The 26,185-nt window shown below is 39.6% G+C and overlaps 1 protein-coding gene and 1 long non-coding RNA gene across 2 annotated transcripts in view; one reads left to right on the top strand and one right to left on the bottom strand.

Moving 5' to 3' along the window:
- SETBP1 (SET binding protein 1) overlaps positions 1-26,185 on the bottom strand; it is a 361,699-nt gene that overhangs the window by 53,449 nt on the left and 282,065 nt on the right. The window lies entirely within an intron of this gene.
- On the top strand, positions 6,191-8,141 carry LOC130045332 (uncharacterized). The gene is made up of 3 exons (XR_008795536.1): positions 6,191-6,378; positions 7,433-7,585; positions 7,958-8,141. It is a non-coding gene; the product is annotated as an uncharacterized LOC130045332 (long non-coding RNA).

The raw sequence follows: 26,185 nt of genomic DNA, 5'->3' as shown, positions 1-26,185 counted from the left end.
AAGGAATAGAATATTTAGCATTACTTCTCAAACAGATCTTGAACTTCCTAATGCCCAAAGGGATGGGGGGGGGGGGGGGGAAGAAGAGGAGGAAGCAAATGCTGAGGGCAAAGTTTCTATCTGAGCCCTGATAAATATACCAGGACTCTGATAAAGGCTACCCAGACCTTTAGGATCAGGCCTTAGGCTACACCCACGAGGAACCCTGTAAATGATCACTGAAACTTCATATCCATAAAATACTTAAATTTAATTAAACAAGGGGGGTCATTACTGGGAATGGATTTAATGTCTTAGTCACTTGTACATGCAAATCAAAATCTAGGCCTGAAGGGCCTGGAGGTTAAGAAAGCAAAGGACAATCAATCCCAAACAGCTAACTAGGATTTCCCAAGTAATGCTACCCTTAAGCTACAAGCAAGCAAATAATTTCCTTGCTATGCTTCTGATCTTTTATAATAAAGCCCTTCTCCTAGCTACTGTTGATGGATGGAGTGCTTCTAATGATGCCTGGTTTGGAGTTGTCAGTTGCTATTATTTGTATGCATATGAACTTTTAGAAATGCATATGCCATAGTTTTGTGGGTTTTTTTGAGGGGGGGTTGGTGAGTAGGGGATTAGGGGCATACCTGCTTATATTCAGCGTTTACTCCTGGCTTTGTGTTCAGAAGACCATATGCAGTACTGGGAATCAAAACTGAGTCAACTGCATGCAAGCGAGTGCCCTACCCACTGTACTATCCCTCTAGCCCCTTGCTTTAGTTTTTAATACTCGCAACACCTAACTGGGTTTATGCTCCTTAAAACCACAAGGAGGAAAAAAAAACATCAAATGGTGCCTGGAGAGCTATTGGGACATTTCAGCTGTGTCTTTCTCAGAAATTCCGGGGCAGTTTCAGGGTCAGTGATTGAGATAATGTGGCATTCTGGTAATTCAGAATGTTTGAAGGAGCCTTTGCCAAGCTTTAGGAAGCTCTGGAGACACACTGGATCATTCCTGGAAGCTACTCTGGAAAAGTACTTCTCTTTCAGAATGTCCAGGGCCTGAATAAACAGATTCACTCTAAGCTTAGGAAGTCTACGCATTTTTAGACCAGAATGCCTTCTCAAGCTGCAGAGTAACTTCAAAGGCTACTGAACCATGTTGGATTTAAGCAATAATTTACTTTCAATAAGAGACAAAGTACAGCCAGCTGATTTAATTCCAATTTAAATGAGAACATTCCTCCTGTTTGAGTGTCCCTAATGATCAATGACTTCTAATTAAGTATGTAAATATATCATAAGGATAGTGAAAGAAATAGAAAATAGAAAAAAAATCACAGCTCTGAGGTGAAAATGTATAGATGGGAAAGATCTGGAGATAATGTTCTGGGGCAAAGGATTAATGTGGGACCATCAGGGAAGAGGTCTAAAAGCACAGAAACATCAGGATGTTCAAGCTAAGGAATGTAATTTTTACTTGGTAGACTCTCTGGAAGCACCTGCAAGAATCAACATCAAAGGGGGATCTTAAGCATGGGTCTTCTGTCCCATTAATGCTCCTCAAAATGTGTGTTGCTTTATTGGAAGAATGATATGTAGAGGAAGACTGAAGATGACAAGGGAGAATGAACTTTGACTTACTATTATTTTATCTACAGAAGATAAATTAAGGAGTGAAAGTCAAATGTGATCTATGGAGTGGGGTCTGGAAACAGAAACTGGAAACAGACTCAGGAAGGGATGGTTACAGAGCTGTTGGCTCAGAAATGAGTTGACTGCCTAACTCTTACTAATGGCATGGCTGAGTCACAGCCTTTTTTCAACTTTGCAGTTCTAAATGAGGTCTATAACTGCAGACCTGGATATATTTTTGGTAGAATATCTTAAATGTTGTAGCCCCACAAACAAGCCTCTTCAAGGGACCAAATCCTACTCTGGACAGATATATTTCAGGCCTCACGTTGCCTCTGATATTACAGCAAACTTAACTGTACTCCCTACAGTTAGGCTCGTAATAGAGGCCACAAGAATACAAGACAATTCCTGTCCTCAAAAGCATACGGTAGAGAGTTGCTATTATGGGATAAATTGATCCCTCTGCAGAAGAATATGCTACAGTCCTTACTGACCCCAGTATCCCAAAAGGTGACTTTATGTGGAGAGAAGACTTGCAGAAAGTGGTCGAGCTAAAAGGAAGTCACTAAAGAAACTTGGGTAGAGACATGAAACTTGGGAGAAGAAGAAGAAAGCATTCACCATGAAGACATTAAGAGAGACTGAGTCAGGGGGTATGTGAGAGCCACCAGCAGTAAGAATGCAACAGGGCTCACCCTCACATTTTCTGAAGCTGTCGTAACACCTTTATCGTGATTCCTTGCTCCTGGACTGCGGACAACATATTTTCTTTGCTCTTTAGCTTCTCTGCTCTGTTGCTTTATTAGGGTTGGCTAGGTGAAATGATGCACCTATGCTGACAATCAAAGGGCAAAAATGGTGGGGACAGGTCTTCCTTGGGTTTGCCAAGCACGGGGAAATTTTAATTGGCTGCCTAAAAGAGCTTTAAACTTCCCATAGCAGGGAGGGCTTGACTCATTCTTGAAAGACTTTTGAAGTTTATTCCATCAGGTGGTGAGCCTGCAAGAGGTCTGCCTGCTTCCTTCTAACTACAAGTGCTGTAAGACCTTTAGTGCTGCTTGGATCCATGGGTTTTGTTTCCTTTCTCTTCTGCAAAGTCATGAGTCCTGATGCAGGACACATTTTCCAGAAGCTGCTCTGGGAGCCCATATGTCTTCTTAGTTTTAATAGGCTGTTGACCCTATAGACAGGATGCCATTCCTGATCTCATGTTTAACCAGGCCCACTTTCTGGAAGAATATTCTGACTGTTCTTCTGCTGTTTTCTGAACAGAAACCTATGCACCACCTCCTCTCAATGACTCGAGTGTAAAAATGTTTTGAAAACCATTTGGTAGACTTCTCAAAGGTTAGACTATCAATGCTAATTATGATTGAATTCTAAGGAAAACAAATGTGATTAATTACATACCGAGATTGGACATTCTTGTTGTAAACCTTTTGTGTAGTGAGAATAGTAGTCTACCTTGCACCGATATTGCTTTCTCTCCTTCACTGAAATCCAGTGGTAAGCCCAGAAACATTTTTCTGAAACAAAAGGCTTTTCCTCCTCCTTTTTATTTACTTTGGATATGTGCCTCTTAAAAAATTCCTGGCTAACTGGTCTGGCAGTTAAATGCAAGGGCCCACGGGTGCAGTGCTGGGATTTATCTGGGTTACCCCAGGAGTTCTCTGGGGCTGCTTTCAGTGATGGTGTGTGGTGGGACTGAACCAGGCTTGGTCATCAGCAAGTCATGCACCTTAATCCCTGCACTATCTCACCAGCCCGACTTTCACTTTTAAAAGAACAGTTGTGATTCAAGGCATTCTTCAGCCCTATCAGCTGACATGTTCCTGGACTCTGACAATGGTGACCCTTACCAGGATTGCTCCTAATATCAACTGGGCATGTTTGGAAAACAACAGAGGTTGTGAATAGAAGAAAGAAAACCTTTTTCTGAGTTCAACTGAGAATTTAGGATTAGGTTTTTTCAGCTCAGGACTTCTGCAAGGCCCGGTAGCAGAGAGAAACACATGCTCACTCATGAGTGGACCCAGATTTCACTGGCTGGGCAAGTAAAGAAACATGTAACATGGTGGGTACTGTTGACCCAGGGCTGCCACCCTTCATTCCCATCAGAGGGAAGTGTGGGGAACATACAGTGCTGAGTTATGTACTAGGCTTGATCTCAGGAGATCCAGTGATCATGCTGACTCTATTTCTGGCCTTCCAAAGAGTGAGCAGAATTCTCCAGATTTCTGTTTCCTCACAGGTTAAAAACAAAGACAAAAATTAAATCAGTAAATAAATAAAATCCAGAAGGGGCTTGGCAGTTACACAACAGAAAGAAGATGATGAAATCATGGATGGACGAAGTGTTGCTGGTCTTCTGCCCAGTCCAGTGCCCGAGTTCAACCAAGGGCACTGTTCACCCAAACATGGTGGAGGAAAGATCAAATGAGGATGCCAAGGGCATGAGGTGGTTTGGGTGCATTCCCATTTCTAGGCTCTTCGTTGAAGAGACCCTCAGCTCAGAATTTTATATCTTTGCTCAAATCAGAAAAGAGTGTTGGTATTTTGCTGGGGCTACATTCTCACTTAAATCATTGGCTGCCTTGATTTTTTATTGCATGGGTTTGTCCAGTTCAGCACTACTGACATATGGGATGAATATTTTGTGTGCATGGTGAGGAAGGGCAATCCAGTGGCATGTAAGATGCTTAGTGACACCTCTCACCTTTACTTAAATCATACCATCCTGCATGTGCAGAAAATATAATAGAAATAGAAAAAGGTTGCTAGACAGTGTCAAATGTGTCTTCATGGACATAAATGCTTCAGATGGAGATCCACAGCTCTAGAAGAAAAACAGTCTTATTGACAATGACACTTCCAAATAAGAGTGCACAACTCTGAGAAACTTTCAAAGCATTCAGGGCTACTCCTGGGTCATGGGCTACTCCTACACATACTTAGGCAATCATAGGTGATGCCACGGATCCAAGTGTGTGCTGTGTGCAAGGAAAGTGCCTTGACCCTGTACTATCTTTCCTTCCCAGCCCTTCTGAATTTTCAAAGAGGGTCACCATGTTAGACTCCAAGTGTGAGCAGACATTTGGGTCTCTGAGTAACATAATCTCCTCTAATAACTCAAGGAAAGTGGTTCTCAGATGACTGTGTGTTGTTCTGGTATTTTCATGTACTGATGATTTTTCATGAGATTCTTGGATCTTTAATATAAAAGAGATGTATTATTGTTGGACTCACTGGGGGAAAGTTTGACTGGGAAGACAGGCAGGTGGTCTACCTGTGAAAACAGCCCACTGAGCATGGTGGGACTCAGAATATTCATGGAAAGCAGTCATTGGAGAAAGCCCATCATGCACCCCAATATCAGCACTGTCGTTCCATCCATTCTGCTCAATAGGTAGTCTGCTAGCATTAGAACGAGAGGGAGCTGATCAACACTGTCATTCTCAATTTTTCATTTTTATTTTTCATTCCTTTAGGAATCAGAAAGTGGGAAATGAAAAATATACCGAGTATGGTATACAGAAATCCACAGGGAAGATTTTTCCCTGTGGAAAGGTTTTAAAAGAAAATGCACCTAAAACTCAAGGAGCACTTTCAGAAATATTCCAGAAACAGAGTTGGCAACTTTGTTGAATGTGAGGTACCCTCTGGAAACATGAGCCTATTCCTTTGGCTTAGAAAATACCTGTATATTTTATAAATAGCCAATTTTCAATGATTGTATCCTAACCTCTCATAAATACCAATCTCCTGTTTCCAATGACCCCAATATTTAACAACCAAATGCCAAAAAAAGTAGTAAGAATTTGTGGCGAGAGCATCTTGGCACTTCAGCCAAGTTTCCACCATCCCTCCAGGATCACATTTTCAACTGACCCCATTAAAGGGACCTAAAAAGAACAAACACCTTTCCAAGTCATGGAAATAAACCCAATAATTGATCCTCAAATAAGGCTGATGCTGAGGACCAAGCACTTTGGATGAGGACTAACAGGCTGCCAGCTAAAACTGGAGGCACAGGTATGAGGGCGAAACCACCCACACAAGAGAATAACAGGCAGCACTTAAAGTTTGGCACTGTCCTTGGAAATGTTTATAGGATTACAGATGTAATTATAAAGGATAGAGGGTGTGGAGGGAGAGATGAAGGGAAAGAGATGATGAATGAAAGAACTGTTCCATTCTTGGCCACCATTAATAGCATCGAATTATAATAGATCCCAAATGAATAGGAAGAACAGTATTGAGACAAACATTAAATTCCAGGGGGACCAGACCTGTGTTTTAAAAACAGAGCCATGTGCCTAAGAAGGAATGCTGTGTGCTTAGCCTTGTTTATAACATGGCAAAGGATTCAAGAATGTAATCTGTTCCTCTTGACCAAAGGGAAAAAAAAAGAAAGGAGGAAGGGAGGGAGGGTGAGCAGAGAGAAAGAGGTGGTGTGGGGAGGGGAAGGAGGGAGGGAGGGAGGGGGAGAGAGAGAGAGAGAGAGAGAGAGAGAGAGAGAGAGAGAGAGAGAAAGAGAGAGAGAGAGATTTACCTTGCTCACCCTCCTTGTCGAATCCCAGAAATGAAAGATGGTGAAGATGGTATTCAACCATGAATTTCTGGAATGCTTCCTGCAAGCCTGCCTTTCATCAGAGCAGATAGTTGATGGAGTGGCTTTGTATTTCCAAAAGGAGACCAATGTCGGAAGGCGGAAGTAGAGATTTTCTGCAGGAGCTTTTTAAACCTTTTGGATCTCAGGTATTTTTAAGCAGCTTTGTGTGTGTGTGTGGAGGGGGGATGGTGGGAGGGTGGGCATACCAGACCATGCTCAGGACTTACTCTTGGCTCTGCTCAGGGGAACATGTGGGATGCCAGAAACCTAACCTAGGTCGGCATGCAAGACAATTACCCAACCCACTATACAATTTCTCCAGTCCCAGCAAGTATTTTTCCCCCTCTAGGAGGGAAGGGGGCTTTAGATAATGCATCATGTAAAGAGATTCAAGGAGAAGCACTAACTCCCACTAACTCTGTGGGGACAAATTCCCACCCCAATGTCATTTTTGACAAATTTCCTGAGGATTCTTGGGCTGAATTCATCAAGAGTAACTGGAGTGCAGTGAGAGATCCTGTATTTGGGGGACTGATGATTTTTTCTAACCTTTTCTAGTGGTGCCATCTGGGGAAGGCTCTGAGTAGTCTCAGTTTCCCTAACTGCGAAAGGAGAAAAGTAATGTCATTATTGCAGAGATTTGGCAAGGCTCAAATCAAAACGCATTCATAAAACAAGAAGTAGTGGGTTACATCTGAGATATTTCAGTTATGCTGCAGTTTCCTGGGAAAATGACAGGTTCAAGAGTGACTGGGTGGAAAAGTCTGTGTATCTGTCCTCATTTCGTCCTCAAAGATGAATTCTTTTACCACCACCTAAACTGATGGAGGAGGTGAACAGAAGAGACATTGATCTCTTTGAGCAGTCCATCTGGTGTGGTCAGCTCTCATGGTTAAAAAAGTTCTCATTTGTGACTCCTTACTCTTTCCAACTGAGGTAGAATATTGACAAAAGAAAAAGGAACAATAGAAGCAAAGTAACATGTACTGTACAACTCTGAGTTTTCCAGGTATCATTAAAACCAATCCTTACAATACCCAACGAAACAGGAATGAATAGTGCACTCATTTCATACACAAAGAAACCGAGGTTTTGAGTGGCTATGCAAGTTACCTGAAATGTCTTGTGTATCAAGTGGAGGAAGTGAAATTCAATTCCCAATTTATGCTAGTCTTGAGACTATACTACTATCCTTTGCAGCTACGTAAACACAGCACTAAATTTAACATATTGGTGGATTCACAAAAGGTGTTCAACAAATAAAAAATGAATAAGTACATGCATGTATACATGAATGAACACACATTACGGAATTATCCTACTCAAAGTGGCAGGACTGGGACATTCATCTTGGTGAGTTACTTCAGTACCTACTGGCTTTATCTTTGTTTCCCTCATTGTCTCTATATTTAGCACTACATTTAGGTGGATAAAATGTGATGTGTTCACTTTCTAGTGTTCAGTTCTCCTATACCTTTACGTTGAGCCCAACATGTTAGCAGTCAGGAGCCTCTAGAAGAGTTAGAAGCCTATTATCCAGGGCACTGACTGAAGCTCCTGTTCTATCTTGGGCCTGGCACTTATCCCTGTTCCTTGTTTTTCCTTGTCTCTGTGCCTCTTGCCTAATGATTCTACTCATCCAAATGTTTTCTTGTCTTTCCAAGTCCAGATGTCTGCACTGTTATTTAATAGCCAAGACTAGAATACTTTTTTTTTATCTTCTAGGGAGAGATTTGGCTCAGCAACCCAGGAGGGATCACATTGGATCACCCTTATTTGAACACAATCTGAGATCTATTGTTGGCTTTCTTCACAGGAAAGCAGGTAGAATCCAGTGTGAGCAGGAAAGGCAGGCATGAAAACAGGTCACTGCCATTTAATGTAGCATAGGACTAGGAACCAAATAATCCTGGCAACTGTAATCTCATTAAAAAATAAATAAAGACTATTCAGTTTTCTGTGCCTTTCATTTTTCACTCTTGGTTAACCATTTTTGGCTATTTTGGCTTGTGTTAAGATCAGTCATGAGCTTTTATTAGAAAATCTCTAGACTATGCTACAAGAGGCAGGGTATCGCTATTATTCATTTGTTTCATTGTCATCTATTCAGTGGTTCATGATGGAGATGGAGAATTATGGCCTCAAAAATATTTGTGTATGAAGCAGAAAGTGGGATGATGCAACAAACTGAACAAGCCAGTATGAAGTGGATGACCCAGCCAGCTAAGTTAGCTATGCAAACAAATGATTACTATTTTCTCCTTCACTGTATGGATTATCAGTAGGAGGAGCTTCCATAAGGCCTTATAAGCTAGGTCTAACTTTATATTCCATTGTGTCTATGAAGCCCGAGTTCAACAATCCAGGAATAGCTGATAAAATGATTCCGGTGACAGGTACACACAATGCACACAGCCTCTGAATTCTTTTCTGATGCCATTTAGTAAGGAATGTTGAGGCTTTGGTCTCACTCATCTGAATGCCCTCATACATACAATATTTACAGTACTGAAATATTATAGGCTGATTCACATGGATTGACTTATGTTGCATTATTGTACTTTAGAAATGTCATTTTTATGCTGAATCTTGAATGTACTCGTATGTGCTTAATTCATCAGAATTACTGGAAACTTTATGTTCTCAGTGTGAGCCAGCCAATGTCCTATGCCAGAAGGAATAGATGTCATATAGGGATTGTTGCTCTAAAATGAGAGTCAGTTAAGGAGAGAAGACATTCCCATCAGGGCATTGTCAAACAACATGGAATCAGGCATATATAGGTCACATATCAATAATCAGAGGTCTGGAGGGGAAGTTGTGCTTTCCTTAATAGTCAGGCCTCCGTTGGGGCTAGAAGGATGTTCAGGATCATTGTTTATTATGTAAGAACCAGAAGATTCCACTCAAAAATACACAAAATTCACATGAAGAGCTTAAGACATCATTAGCTTCAATTCAGCTGCTTGCCTGGCAATCACTTGTCAGGTCTTTGATCCTATCAAGCTTGACAAGCCAGAGTGGTTGTGTCACAAGTGTTTTCTGTTAGGGTGGCTGCAGAACACCTTCTCATAAAAACAGCAATAAATCATATTGTTTATGGAGTTCTAGGGCTGTAGGTGTGTACACCATAAACCAACCTCCCTGTGGATTTACCTCTCTGTACTGACTTTCCCAGCCTAGTCCTCTGGGGTATGACAGTACATTGTTCCCTGGCACCATGAGGAGAGCAAGAGGCACATTTGAAGCTGCATTTGTTTCCAAGCATCTTCCAGTCAAGACCTAGAGAGCTATGTACAGATCTAGCTGTATATGGAACAGGAACGGCAGTCGTTTAGCTCCGCGTGGAAGCTGTGAACACAGTCAATATGTCTCCTGAACGGTGCATATGTTTGACTAGAAACAGACGCATGGGTTTATGTGTATACAGTTTCAGTCTGTGCAGGGCAAGTGACTTCACTGAGGTCCTTCATGCTCCCCACTCAACTTTGAAGACACCAGCAAAGGACTCTGGGTCACATACAGCACATACTCAAGTCACCTGAATTATGCTCTCTACTGAGAGCTGAATTGATCATGAACTTGGGGCTTCATCTATAGAGACACAATGGGGGAAAGTTAGGACTATAGAAGGGATAACTTGAAAACTGGTGTGACACTGTGGGAGAGAGTAGCATAGAGAGGGTCAGGTGTGGGGCAAGTGTCTGGGGTATCCAAAGTTCCCCTCTATAAGTGGCTTGCCATGTCATTTGCTTATAGATTTCATGCACAGCTGGAAATGTATGAAATGTCCTTAAGTGTAGCTTCAGCCTCAAGGTTCCAAGTGCCTTCTTTGAAATGCCAAAGGGCCTTTCTCACCAAAGTGCCTAGCCACCACTGGCCTGGCTTCTTACAAGCCCAGCAGAATTGTAATGATCCCAATCTCCCTACCCTTTAACTAGAGCAGGGGCTGCTAAATGGCCTCTCGCTGCCTTTTGCGTGTGGTGCTAATTAACATGATCCAAGTTACAATATGTGTTAAAGATTCCAGTTTTGTTACTTATTTAATGAGCTTCGTGGGATTTGAACATGAGGCTCAGAGTAGCAGGGGAAACCTCATAATTAGTTTCAATTACAAGAAGTTCCTACGCATTAAGACTATTTGATGAACTGCGGAGGGAAGGAACTACCGACCAGATACAAATCACTAATTTTGTTTCATTTATTATTATACTTATTTCCTTCCTAATTAGTACTGAATGGATTATGATCCTAATTAATGCAAAGGAATTTGGAATGGTATACAATGGTATGGCTTAGAAGATGCCAGCATGTACAACTGCTAAATTATTGCTAATTGTTATTTACATGAGGCCTGGAAGACTAAGTAATGTAATGCTTAATTAGCATTAAAGATATGGTATCCATGTCCAATTTACGTTGAGGCGATGGAGATCAAATTGTTTAAGAACTTAACCTTTAGGTTCCAAGAATTGTACCACTATATAGTGACCGTCTCAAGAGGAGACCTTTTTTTCTTGTCTTCAGCTGTATCTTGCCAGAGCATGGCTGGAACTGTACAAAAATGTTACACAGAAATACTCACTATCCTAGTAGCAGTGGGCTGCACTGCTTGGGGATTAAAGTGAAAAGCCAACTGGCAAAGAGGCTAAAAAGAGCCTTGGTGTGGTCCAACAGTGGAAGGTGTGTGGGCTGGCTGGAGAGTGGGGTTCTCAGGTGGCAAGCTTCGGGATAAACTTAAGTCGATCTTGGAGCTCTGGTGAAATAGGGAGACATACAGAGAACTAGGATGCCTAATCTGAGGAGCTGGAGGGGCTGTACCAGAGGGACACATGCTGTTTGCCTGGTGAGGGCTGCCATGAAATGGAGAGACTGAAAACTTTGGCAAGTCCTAAACCATTTCAACTGGTGCTCATTCCTGATGATATCACTTTCTTTAGGCAAACGATCACATCCATCACTCTAACCCACTCTCCTTGAGTGAGATATATCCTTCCAAGGATATTCACTGGAATATGCCCCTGGCCTGAGACCTGCCTCGCTTGGCATTCTTATGGCAACTGTGTGGGTGTTTCTACCACTACTGGGCCTTGTTCTTCCATCTCCTTTTCTTCAACTAGGCCTTCTCTTTATCTTTTGCCCACCTCTCTCTTTTTGCTTCTGCCTTAACCCAATTTCATGTGGAAGGAAAAAAGGAGAAGTCAGAAGAACTGTCCTCCTGCACTCTCGCAGAGTCATTTCACACTAGGGGACTTGAGGTTCTCTATCAGATGAAGTGGAAATGCTCCCCTGGACTGTTCTCTGCCCATCACAGCAGAGCTTGGATGCTTCAATGGGGTGACGTGGCACAGTCCTTTGGAGAACAGAAGTAGTCAATAAATGAGAAGGATTCTTAAGAGTCAGTTCAACCATTTCATCTTCCTGATAAAGATGAGTTCAAAGCATCTAACAGCATTCTAGATGTGATAAAAATATAAATATATATCATACTATACTATTCCCCCAAGAGAAATAGTGATTGGTTATAAGAAATTCATTATTTTCTCCTTTTTAATGGATAAAATAACCATGTTAAGAGAATATAGTGCTACATCTTTTATGCAGATTTTTAGTAAGACAAATCACATACATATAACATATACAGCACATATATATCCTATCTATACATGTAAATTTAACTACATATTATATAATCTATGAAGATTGCATAACTATGCATGTATATATTCATTAAATCTGTATGTCTTCATATGTTCACTTATAAAATATAAATACTAGGGATATGTACAACCATCCAGTGGAAGACATGGAATACTTCCAATACCTCTAACACACTATGTGTGCTACTCTTACATAATATATTTGAGTTAAGTTGAAAAGGTACAAGCCTCATATGAAGGTAAAAGATTCAGAGCATTTGTAAAGAACTATATTTTTGATCCAATCACCTTCTTGGCTGTCTTTCTGTGTAATGTACAAAAAATACATCAAGAGCCCTATTATACCTCCTCTTCTTACAGTATTATCATACATGTGTTTCTTATATACTGGCTATATATATATATATATATATATATATATATATATATATGACTCACTTGTCAATATGTAGATATTTTTATGCTTTCAAACTAGTGTTTCTTGGTCAGCATCCTATTTGAGATTCACCCAGGTTGACATGTGTAGTAGTGATAGTTCATTCTTTTCTTTTTTTGGTCATTAATATTGCTTTGTAAGAATATCCAGCATTCTCCTGTCAATGGACATCTAAGTTATGTTTAGTGTTTAGTAGCACTGTAGCAATGTCCTACCATTGCTCACTGATTTGCTCGAGTGAGCCCAGTAACGTCTCCATTGTGAGACTTGTTACTGTGTTTGGCATATTGAATACATCATGGGTAGCTTGCCAGGCTTTGCTGTCCAATGAGATACTCTCGGTGGCTTGCCAGGCTCTCCGAGAGGGGCAGTGGAATAGAACCTGGCTCAGCTGGGCCAGCCGTGCGCAAGGCAAACACCCTATAGCTGTGCTATTGCTCCAGCCCTTAGTGGCTAGTCTGAAAGTAGCTAGTCCGAAAGGTCAACCTAAAGTCAATCTGCAGTGTTTAGTTATTACTAAAAAACCAGAAATAAAAAGTATCATTCCCCCCCCCCCACAAAGTTCTGGAGGGCACACTAGTATTTATTGTATGTGCATTGTTTGTGTGCAGGAGTTTCTTGAGATTAGAAATCTAGAATTTGAAATTCTGAGTAGCAAGATAGCGAAATCTCACATGTCTAATTTTACTATATAGCTGACCCCTAAACAATGTGAGGAATTTGAAAAGCCAAGCCCCATGCAAATGAAAATCAGTGTATAACTTTGATTCTTCTAATAGCCTACCACTGATGAGCTTTATTGTAGCATAATCAATTAACACATTTTGAAAACTAAGTGCATTACAAACTCTATTTGTATAATGAAGTAAACTAGAGAAAAGAATGTTATTAAGGAAATCAGAAGAAAGAGAATATGCAGTTACAGTATACTAACTGCTCAAGGTCAAATGCATATTGAAAAACATCTGCCTATAAGCAGAGCTACACAGTTGAAACCTGTGTTGTTCAAGGATTATTGTAATGTCCAATTGTTTTCTTGTCAACTGATACCCCCATGAGCAGCATATAGAGAATTCTCACTGCCTTACAATTTCTCCAACCCTTGAGAGTATCGGCTCTTAATTGCTGCCAGTCTGATGGATTTCACTATAATTTCCTGATTACCACAGGTTTCTGGTTTCCTTGTGTCCACTTATGTGAAACACCTTTTCATGTTTTTCTTTTCTTAAACTCAGGCTTAAGAAAAAAAAAAGTTTTCTACTCTTTACGCTCTAGTCTAAGAAGCCCTTTACTATTTATTCACATATTTTTGCTTTCCTTTTCGTCGATTGCCTCAAGCAGGCCCCAGTAACGTCTCCTTCGTCCTAGCCCTGAGATTTTTAAAAAGTGGCCTATTCAAGGCTCTTTCAGAGTTAGGAAAATGAGATCCATCATTCTCTTATTATCTCATTCCTTTGCTTTCCTTAAACAGAGTATTTATTAAATATTTATTTTCTAGTTCATTTAACAACTCTTAGTTTTCCTTGACATATTTCGTGTCGTATTTAAAAACATACATAAAGGAAAGATATTAAACATCCATGGTGCATATGGATTTCTAATTTCAAAATGTTTTGTTGGGTACACTTTATTTATCTGAAAAGAATGATGGTCAATCACTGGTGAATGTTTACTTCATTATGGTCAATCACTGGTGAATGTTCCTCCTACTACAAAGTATGTTTAATCAGTTAGATTTGAATCTACAGGATATATCTAGAAAGCATGGGATAGGGGGCAGGGTTGGCTTAGTATAATTTATGCATATTTCCTTTAATTTTTTAAAAAATATTGTATTTCAGGTTTTATGTTTATAATAGTGTTAATATTCATAAATAACTCTATAAATAATTCTTTTCATATTTGGAACTTTCTCTCTTATTGGTTATATAAAACAGAAATATTTTTCCAGTTTTTAATCAATCACCATATTTCATAATTTCTTTTGGTAAATATTTTTGACATATTAATTCTTAAGGTTTGCTCGCACTTTTTGTCTTAAGAAATATTTTTCAGCTTGAAGTTATAAATTGTTTCCTAAAAATTTTGTTTCATCTGCAATCCATCTGGTTTGGATTAGGTCCAAAACAAACTTAGGTTTTTTGTATTTTAATATCTGACAAAAACAGTATATTGCTTTTTTTTCTTTAGGAGTAGTTTCTGACACAGGCTTTCCATGAATTTTAGATATCATTCCAAGTACTGAAAATCTGCTTTTTAAAAAATTTTGGTTGGAATTCTATCAAATCTATAGACAAATTTTGAGAAAGTTGAAACCTACATCTTTAAGATGAGCCATTCTCTCCATCAATACAGATCTTCTCAATTTCAATTTATTTTGTTTGGGTTTTGAAACACAACCAGTAGTGCTTAGGGCTTACTCCTGGCTCTGCATTCAGGGCTCACTCCTGGGGGCTTCAGGAGACCATATGGATCACTGGGGATTGAAATTGGGTCAGCTGCATGCAAATCAAGCACCCTATCTGCTATATATGCTCTCCATGGTCCCCTCGATTTTCTTTTTTAACGTATACTAATAAGTCTCACTAAAAAAGTGAAATATATATATAATTTTGGATTTCTAGTAACATTTTCTAATATTATCTGCATTGCATATTCCAGCGACATATATATATATATAACAAAAATTCTATATGTAATTTTAGATTTCAGTCTCATATTTTTATTAATTTTGATAACATGTTCATATGTCTTTTAAGATTTCAGTGCAATCATGTCTTAAGCAAATGATTACACTTTTACTTCTTCCTTTCCAAACCTTCTTTTTCTTTGACTTTCTTTATCCAGCTGGCTGTGACCTTCAAAGGCAACTTTGAATAGAAACAATAACAGTAGCCATGCTTCCTTTGATCCTGATATTAAAATTAAACAATTTTAATGTTTCAATGTAAGGTATGATGTCTGCCTTAGAGTTTTTGCTTGATATCCTTTATCAGGACAAAGAAGTTTCATTCTATTCTTAGTGTGCGGAGAGCTTTTTATCACAAATGAATGTTGACTTTTATTCAATGACTTCTTCATCGATTGAGATAAATCTGGCCTTTCTCCTTTGTTCGTTATTTGGGGAATTACATTAATCTATTTTCTAATGTCATATCAAAATTGTATTCCTGCATTATATCAAACTTGGTCAGAATGTATCCTTTTAAATATACTACTAGATCAGGCAAGATATTTATTTGGGATTTTTATATCTATGTTTATTGGTACAATTGTGTATTTAATTGATATTTCAATGTATTCTTTCCCCATTTTGTATCAGCCTGATAGTGATTTTGGTGGGAGAGTCCTCTCCTCTTCTTTACTCAATACAAGTTTGTATTTTTTTTTCTTTCTTTACTTTTTGTTTTTGGAACACCCTTGACAGAGTTCTGGGTTTACTTCTGGCTCTGTGATGTGGGATCATTCTGGGCTGGGTTTGAGGGACCATATGCTGCACTAGGGATTAAACCTGGGTTGGCCACTTGTAAGGCAAGTGCGTTGCTCACTGTACTGTCGCTGTGGTCCCAAAATTTATATTTGAAAGGAGTTCTTGTTTTCCTTGAGGAGCTGTTCCCAAGCAATGCTCAGAAAGAGCACTGCAGGATTGTTGGATCAATACTAGTGCCAGGAGATGTGATGTTCAGGCATAGTGATTCTGGGTACCACTGGAGTCACCCAGGCACTTCTCAAGGTGCTTCAAAGGTAGACCTGACAATGCCCAAGAAGTCAGTGGTGCCAGGGAACAAACCAGGTTCAGACACATGCAAAGCAAGTGCTCTGATCCCAGTATTTAAAAATATCTCTGGCCTTAAATTTACAGTTTCTTAAACTGAAAAAGCCTTTCTACTTGTGTTCTTTCAATCTTTCTAATTTTAAGGTAAAGGTAAAGGTAAAGGCCCTCCCGTTGATCGTCGATTTGCTCGAGCAGGCCCAGTAACGTCTCCATTGGAGACTTTGTTGTTACTGTGTCTGGCATATGGAATACTCTCGGTAGCTTGCCGGGCTCTCCGAGAGGGGCGGAGGAATCGAACTCGGGTCGGCCATGTTGGCCACTTTTAAGGCGAACGCCCTACAGCTGTGCTATGGCTCCAGCCCCCTTTTAAATTTATATATTTCTATTAGAGAACACACCTATCTGCATATCATAAGCTTGGAGATGCAGTATTTTCACCAATTTTAATTCTTGACTCTGTGTTCACTAGAAGCATAGTTTATAAATTTTCAGTGATTTGTGTTTTTAAGTCATCTTCTGTTAGTTTAATCTAATTACCATTTTTTAGAGATGATTTCCGTGACACAGATTCCCTGAAATTAACTGAACACATTTTATGGTTTAGCATGTCATTTCTTTATTGTTGCTGTGTTTTGAATCTCTATTAGCTGACCATGATATTTATACTTGTTTATTATAATAAGACTCAGAAGTTATTCTCCAATCTTCTATAGTCTTAATCTGGTTTTATTAGCTTTATCCATTATTGAGAAAGATCAACTTACCTGAAATGCTCTAATCTGTGACCAAGCTTGTTAAACCCAACTTTTACATCTTCATTTTATATAGTTTTAGCAATGTGATTTACATATGAGTTGCAATTTTTATATATTTTTGTTTTGGTTGAACATTCTACCAAGATTGTATTGTAGTCATCTTGACCACCAAAACCTTTTCTTAAGTGCAAACATCATTAAAGACCGTTGACATTGATATTAGTTTCTTAATAGCACTGTAGCCCTGTCCTCCTGTTGTTCATCAATTTGCTCCAGCGGGCACCAGTAACGTCTCACAACAAATTGTGAGACTTGTTACTGTTTTTGGCATATCAAATACGTCATGGGTAGCTTGCCAGGCTTTTTCGTGCAGGCGAAATACTCTTGGTAGCTTGCTGGGCTCTCCAAGAGGGGCAGAGAAATCAAACCTGGGTTGGGGTCCTGCAAGGTAAACGCCTTACCCGCTGTGGTATGACCCCAGCCCAGTGTCTTAGTAACTATCTATTATTATTTAGTATATTTCCTTTTTACCTTTATTATTTTCAGTCATTTATTTTATGTATTAAAATACAGGTGTCTTATGGCTTATGACAAGAATATTTCTGGACTATATATTAATTTGGAGATCTAAATACTTTTAAAGATTTTGTTTGTTATGATTACTGACATATGTAGATTATTTTGTGCTTTATGTTATACAATTTTCAATTTCTTGTCTATCTTCCTTTATTTTTCTTTCTTACTTCTTTCCCCTAGTTTGTAAGTTATTGACTTTAACTTTGGTAGTTCAGTAGGCAACTCCAGACATTCTAAATTGATGTTTATGTAAGAGAATTGGTAGCTTTGAGAGTTAATTAACATTGAAAGTTAATATCAGTAGCTTTCTTCATAATGACAAAGTAAACTTAGTATTTTAGTTGTATTACTAACCACTTGTGCTAGACTTAATCAGTGTTTGCTTCTATTTTTTCTTGATGCTGAAAATTAGATACTTTTACTGTTTTTTGTAGCTAATGTTTGTATATTTATCCACAAGTTTTCCATTCTTTATTTACTGTGTCATTTTACTTCAGACTTCTACCCAGAAAATAGCCTTTCTTTTTCAAGTATATACTTTTAAAATCTCTCTAAGGAAACTCTTATTAGTAGTAAATATCCTCAGTTTATTAGATTTTTTGATAGACAACTGTTATGAACATTTTTTCTAGTTTGTTAATTTATTCTTATTTGAATTTAAAATTAAGTTTTCATCTAACTCCAATATTTTTTGGCTATTATTGCTTAGTCAGTTTGGAACTAATGTTCTTTTGAATTTTTTTTTCTCCCCAGTTGCTGTTTGATTACAGTATGTATATTTCAAGTTAAGAATTTTATGTGTTGGAGAGGGGCACACCCAGCAATGTCAGGGGTTACTCCTGGCTCTGTACTCAGGAACTACTTGTGGCAATGCTTGGAGGACCATATGGAATGCCGGGGATCGAACATGGGTCAGCTGTATACCAGGCAAGAGCCTTACCTGCTATACTATCACTCCAGCCTTGGGAATTATAGTATCTTTTGAACACACACATTGTGTTGAATGTGTTTTATATTTTGGTTCTGGATATTCATTCCTTAAATCAACCCTGAAAGTTTGAAAAACCCAATTTTTCTCCCTATTCCTTCTACTACCTTTTTTTTGAATCTTCAAAAGTTTTCTCTTTATTCTTAATTCTTTTTCAACTTTTGTCTTTCATCTTTATTTACTTTCTTCTTATGTTAAATATAATTGGGCTGGAGCGATAGCACAGTGGGTGGGGCATTCGCCTTGCACGCAGCCAACATGGCTGACCCAAGTTCGATTCCTCTGCCCCTCTTGGAGAGTCAGGCAAGCTATCAAGAATATTTCGCTCACAAGGCAAAGCCTGGCAAGCTCCCCGTGATGTATTCGATATGCCAAACACAGTAACAAGTCTCACAATGTTACTGGGCCTGCTCAAGCAAATCGGTGAACAACAGGAGGACAGTGACAGTTAAATATAATTAATTTTTCTTGTTTGGGGACCACACCTCCTGATGCTGAGAGGTTAGTCCTGGACACTGCACTCAGGAATCACTCCTGGCAGGACTTGGGGGACCATGTAGAGTGCCAGGGATTGAATCAGGGTGGGTTGCATCAAGACAAGTGCCCTACCTGGTGTATCATCTCTCCAGTCTTCAGTACAATTTCTTTTGACTTGCCATCAGGCTCAGTGATTCTGTCTTTAGCTATGACTCGTTTTCTATCTCATTCATCACCACATTTCTACCTTAAATTATTTTAATTTTAGAATTTATTTGTGTAGTTTCCAAACCTGGGTTGGAGCAATAGCACAGTGGGTAGGGCATTTGCCTTGCACGTGGCCAACCCAGGTTCAATTCCTTTGCACCTCTTGGAGAGCCTGGCAAGCTACCGAGAGTATCCCGCCTGCATGGAAGAGCCTGGCAAGCTCCCTGTGGTGAATTCTATATGCCAAAAATAGCAACAACAAGTCTCACAATGGAGACATTACTGGTGCCTGCTCGAGCAAATTGATGAACAACTGGACGACAGTGCTACAGTTTCCAAACCTACTTTATCATGTTTCATAGTCAATTATACTTCTTTTTATTCTCTCCTTTATATGTTCAAACACATTAAGCTCATTTGGTTTATATATGAGGATGATTGACATTTCTGCAGACTGTGAGTCTAATCCTAATTTGTCATTTTACCTGGTTCTTATCCAAAAGCTTCTTTCTTTTGGACATTTTTCAATTACAATATTTTATCATGATTCCTGTCTTTGGCATTTTATCTATGAAAATTCCTCAAGTGAATTACAGTTCTTAAATGCATTTTTTTTCCAAGAAGTAATGTGCACTTAAATCTTCTAGGCGTCTAGGAGTTCCCCCAACCTGTACCATTTTGAACAAAAATTTTGATGTGGTCCTTGGCCCTCATTTATGTGATCATTATCTGGGGATTATGACTTCTCAAAATGACAAGTTCCTCAAACACAGAGGAGGCTGGAAATACTCCTTTTTTTTTGTGGAGTGGATTATATTCTAGTTTACTTTTCTACTGATGATTTTACCTAATAAAGTCTAGTCTTTTGTGAGAATTTTTCAATCAAGTTTCTCACATGCATGGATGCTATACTTGTCTTCTCTTGCCTGTATGGAATTAATAAACTGTATTGCCTGTATGCCCAGAAATGCTATCAAATTGATAACTACCTCTTTTAGGTAAGTAAGGTAACATAACTTCTTTTCCCACAACCTTGAAATGCATTTAAAAAGAAGTCTTTTGCACTTTATTCAACACTTACTCATTTTGTCTAAGAAGAATTAAGAGGTATCTTGTTTACTCAATTTTAATTTCAAATATTAATACAGAGAAACTTACTAATTCCTTTTCATCATCATGTTTTTCTTAGTCTTATTCAGGTAAACTGAAATTCAGTTCCCTAACTAAAGGCACTATACAATGCATACATTATAGCTGTTTTTGAAAAGTAAAGGTACCTTTTTTCTATTAATATATCCTATGTTGTGCCATTTGAAGCCACTGCTCTAATTTCTGTGGCAACCATGTTTTCTTCTTTCCAAATCATGAGCCTCCATAGGCATTCTTATTTTTCTCTACATAAAGGCCTATAATTTTCAGCAGATTCTAAAATAAGTAAGGGACCTTAAAAAAACAGTTAAGAATGGCTTAGCTTAGAGGAATATCAACAATGGAAGATTCACATTCATAAGAAGATTCTGGAAAGTCTGTCTGGGAAAAGAGAGTGAAAAATATCCTTGAGAAATGGTATATATAGCCATATCTATCTGTTGTCTGTTTGTTTCTCTGGATATGCCTATTTACATAGAACCAACACATATACATCCATATTCATAGATGTGGGCACATGTTACTTGGCTAAAATGCAACAGTCAATGCAACCTGACATGTACAGGGTGACCAACTATAGTTTGCCTAAACTGCGTGTATTCCACTACTGCCAGTTAAAGGAGAGAAAACTGTGATCATCACTGAGAGAACTGAACCAGTCTCTGCTGAGAAAATCCTGACAGCACTCCTCTCTAAAATGGGTAATTCTAAACTCACATTACCCATTTTGACCTCCCCACCAGACTTAGCTCCAAGTGATTCAGCTGTTTCCATAAATCACATCTTCCTTCCAAAGGCACAGATATTTCAGATATTCAAAAAAATGTGGCAGAGCTTTGAAAGGATCTCCAAGAGAGTTTCAAAACATTTTGAACAGAGGCAGCTGTACCAGAGTCTGCGTTGTAGAGCTAATGCTGGGCAGGCAGAGATCTTCTTGGAGAATTTGGGTGCAAGGGCTTCCAGAGTCTGAATGTTTTTATTGCCGCTTCATGCCTGCCTACATCAAATATCACACAGGCACAGAGATTGGAGTGTGGTCAACAAAGTAATTCTGAGGGGTGTTCGTGTAAGGATCTTTTTCTGCTTTTTTTCCCCTTTTTGATCACACCTGTGGATACTCAGGGGTTACTCCTGGCTCTGCACTCAGAATTACTCCTGGCCACGCGCAGGGGACCATATGGGATGCAGGGGATCAAACCCAGGTCCCCTACGTGCAAGATCAAACCCTACCCACTGTACTATTGCTATGGCCCAGATCTTTACATATATTAAATCTATGAATGTTGCTCTGAGATTAGGTCACAGAGGGACAAGGACATGGTCACAGGGTTATCGCTATTTGGTTATATGCAGTAGAAGAAGCAACACCACTTCCAACATTGCTCCTTGGTTACTCTGTGGCATGATGAACATTTTTGTTCCTAGCTTTAAAACTCTAGTAATTGGCTGTTCTTTTCCTCTGGCAACAAGACTCTAATGGACTATTGTATACTCAGCTCCAAATATTGTTTTTAAAACCGGGCATCTAATATGAGCTTCCCCTGTAGAATCCTCTCTTGCTATCATTGTAAATCTGTGAGGAAATCATGGTATTTATTACAATGGAGTTGGTTAAAGGTTGAACACTGAAAAATGAACAGTGGAGAATCCACAGCCCTAAAAGCTGATTAAAAGTAACCCTGCAGATACTACATGGTGGATTAAAGAGTGATTACTGTTAAATGGATAGACTGGCACCCAGACACTGGAAAAACAGACCAGTTACACTGCAGATTTAAATTAAGACCATAGAGGAAAAGAAAACGAATGTTCAAACAAGTAACTGGCCTTGTGTGAGGTTTGTGCAAAGAAGATAGGGCTGAACTCCTTGATTGATTCCACAGCTTAAAAGTGAACATTAATAAGTGCATTAAGCAGAATTATTATTATCACTGTCAGATCATTATATGTGGGGTTGTCGGCGCCACAGACAAAACAGATGTAGGAATACCCGACTCTCGAAGCAGATTCTGAACAATGTAAGACTAAAGAAGTGAAAAGTTATTTGCAAAAGGAAACAATAACACCTACTGCTTCTCTCACAGCAACTGAGTCTTTGAAAATTAAGCACCATTGAACTCCTTAAGGAAACTTGAAGAGTGCTGCAGGGCACATTGGCATGATAATGATAATAATTAGTAATGAAACAGTCAACTCAGACCCACTATGATACAAGCACTAGGAGAGCCAAGTATTTTATATGAATGACCTCACTTAATTGACACCACACCCTCATGAAGCATAATCATAATCTCAATCTCTGTAGCTACTCCAGATAGGGCCTGTTGTCCTGCATCTTTTGGAGGACATGCTATTTGGTACAATAATCATTTGTCTCATTCTTAAACTTGGAAAAGGTGGGCACTGTGCAAAGGCAGATTGCAGATAAGGGTTTGCTGTGCTGGTTCTTCCTGAAATTTCATGCCAGCACTGTCCACCAGAGATCTTGAAAAACAGAGTGCATTTCACTAGGCTGCTAGCTTATACTTGCCAGCCAGTCTGGAATAATACATTGTCAGGGGCTGATGGTTCTTTATGGAGTACTCAGAAAAAGAAACAAGGGATGCTGGGATAAAGTAAAAGATTAAATTAGGTGTGAGACCAGCTCTGATGAGTAGGATGAAGAGTGAGGGTTCTGATTTTTTAAAATTTTTTTTGGCTTTGGGTCATTCCTGGCAATGTTTAGGGGTTCCTCCTGGCTCTGCACTCAGGAAGTACTCCTGGCAGTGCTTGGGGAACCATATGGGATAATGGGGATTGAACCTGAATCATCTGCATGCAAGGAAAACACCCCACCTGCTATACTATGGCTCCGGCCCAGGTGAGGGATCTGAAATCAGCTGGTTTGGGAACAATCTAGTTTCTGCTTCCTGTGATTTCTACAACCTCATTAAGCTACCTTACACCTCTCTTCCTATTTCAAGTAGAGGGGTCATCGAAGTGTCTAGTCTTAGCGCTGTCAGTAAATAAATAAAAGCATGCACAAACACATCTACAATAACAGTCAACTCTTACAAATTTTTAAATAATCTCTTACCTTGTCTCCTAATCTCCATTTAACATTTGGTTTCACAATTATACAAAATTCTCCATCAGTCCTCTTACTTTCCAGTGTTCCATACTGGGCTTTGAGCTCAGTAGCCTTAGCTTTTATCCAACCAGTTCCCTACAAATCTCAGGGGTTGGGACAACTTGCATATTGTTAACTACAACTAGAGTCCTGGCTGATTTTAGGCAAGTCCTTGCCTTGAGCTCAACCAATCCATAGTCTATAAAATAAGATACGTAATGCAAGGTGACCTCAGACCAAAGTCTGGGTATGCAGAGAGAACTATGACTGAACCCTTAAATACTTTAGTGAGGACTAAAGCTTGGGGTGTCCCTCAACAAGTCATGGTTCCTTTTTTGTATTTATTTCTTTTATTGAATCACTCATGGTTCCGTTCAAGGTAGGAATCAAGGGTGAGGAGATAGCTCAGAGCCAGGGCAACTGCCTTATGTATTGAGAATCCATGTTGGTCCCCAGCACCACATGATACCTTGAGCACCACCTAGCATCTCTATGGGGGCAGCTACACCCTAAAAAATTGAATTTAAGGGCCAACAGATAATGTAGTGGTTATGGTACATGACAACCATAGAACCTGGGTTTAATTCCTAGTATCACAGGTGTTCCAAGCATTGCTGAGGACACCCCTGTGGTTTCCCTTGCAGTGGGTATGGCCCTGAAGGCTTTCAGCAATGTAGGCTTGGAAATGGTTTGGTTGGCTGAGAACTGCTGGCGGGGTACAAAGGATTCCTGACCACTTCTTGGGAGGGAGCCCACACCTCGACCCCCTAAAAAAAGCAGAGGTTAAAAATGGTTTTAAAAGTAACTTTCATGAACCAGCAGAGAACTGTATGACTTACTGGGTGTTGGAATTAAATCAGAGGAAAAGCCAAATATTCAGCTTTGGCAGAAATACATAAAACATGGAGCTTTCAGTATCTATAACGAGGGATAGTAGTTTATCTTCTTGCTTGCCATGTTTGGTATTTTAGTGGTATGGATACAGTGAAAAAACCCACATGGTGTTCATTTAATATGCTTTTCAACAACTTATGGAAAATTCAAAAGAGTTGAGGAAAAAAAAAAGCCTGGCAAACCAGAGCCATGAATAATAATAAAATAACACCCCAGGCAGGGAATACCCTAAATGATATAATAATCACAGAATCATCCAAATTAGATGTGGGAGGATAGAGCTTGTGCTCCTGCCCCCTGAGGCGAGTGTTCTAGAAAGCCAAGTTACATGGATCTTCCAGTCTGGGTCCCCAGCCTCCCCTGGCCGCTCCCTACCATATGCTTGCTTCCCAGGCTTTTTGCTTTTATGCATTTCAATGATGCTCCCATTTTCCTTGCCTCACCCAATTTGTAGATTTTACACCTGTGTGGGAGAATTGTTATTGGAAGTGTCATTTATTCGGAAGCTGTGAAACCACAAATGGAGATTCACTCTACCAGGAACTTCAATTCACACAATCAAACAATTGAAGGGCTTTTACTACTTTCAACTCCACCCCACCTTCCACAAACTTCCGCTTTATGAGGAGCTTTTTTTTTTAAATGCATCCGACAATAAGCCTGCTCTGAATATAAATGCACATTTCCGATGTGAATGGCACTTTCCAACAGCGTGATTAGAAAGTCTGGGAAAGACACTACATGCAGCAACTGCAAACGTAATACCCTGTTGTTTTTATTGCTAATTAGAAACGAAACACAAGTTCGACCTTATTGCAGGCTAATAAGCTATTAAAACCAAGTGCTTCTTTAAAAAAAAACTGGTTGCCTCATTTCATCCTATGAAAGAGAATAGCTGTGGAAAGGGGGCATGGCTTTAAGTATCTTTCCTCACTCTTGCTGGTACTACTGCAAATTCACAGGATAGTTCAGATGTGAAACATAAACATGGACAAGGCAGCCAAGGCCAAGATATCGCTGCCATAAAAACCAATAGATGCTCTTCTCTTGGAAAGTCCTGTTATTGTCAGAAAGATGTATTCTAAAACAACTCTATATTGTGCAATCTGCAGATTTTATTGACAAAGGTGTCAAGTTCTGCAGAACGGAAAGTTGTTCCCCTTGTCATGAGATAAATAAGCAGGTTTTCTTGGGCTCCCAGCTTTATTCAATTTGCTTAGATACAAGGTGACTGTAAGCATTGATTCTGTGTAAGACCGGATATAGATTTCTGAATGGCGGCGCGTGTCCTGGGAGTTAGTCACCTTTTGCAGCTGACTTGCTTTGCAGCATGGCCTCTCCCTCCAAGGGGAAACAGTGAAGCCACAGGAAGGCTGGAGGTTAGGGCAAGGTGAAGGTAAGTGGGCTGGCTGCAGTTCTCACTGCGTATTAGAAAAATCATTGCATGTTAGAACTGCAATGGAAAGGCTTTGGGTCACCCAGGAAACTGGCAAAAACTGAAGAGTTTATGAAAGAGAGCATAGGTAGCTGGGTTCCAGTCCTGAGGTGGAATTCAGTAAGCCCAGGATGAAGACTGAGAATTGACTTTTTCAACAAGTTCTCAAGGGAGACTGACGCTATTGCTCTAGGGATGCTACTTTGAGAAGTACTGCTCTAATGATCCTCTCATTTTACAGCTGCAGAAGCCAAAGCCCCAGAGAGGTTGTAGCCACACCAGGCTAGGAAATGGGTGTTTCTTGATTTCATTTCTCTGGTCCTTGCTGCTTCCTTGGACCAAACCCATGCTTTGAAGGCTCTCCACTGCCATACATACACATCCTACACATAAACACAACCGTACTCTAGAGATGGGAAGCCTGCCTCTGAGACTGGCAGCAAGTTTGGAACACTGTCTTTCTGCTGGAAGTGTCTATGCATCCATTCAAAG

Source organism: Sorex fumeus, unplaced genomic scaffold, assembly GCF_029834395.1.
Source record: "Sorex fumeus unplaced genomic scaffold, SorFum_2.1 ptg000128l, whole genome shotgun sequence".
In the NCBI taxonomy this organism is placed as follows: domain Eukaryota; kingdom Metazoa; phylum Chordata; class Mammalia; order Eulipotyphla; family Soricidae; genus Sorex; species Sorex fumeus.
This window is presented reverse-complemented; position numbering and strand designations above follow the sequence as displayed.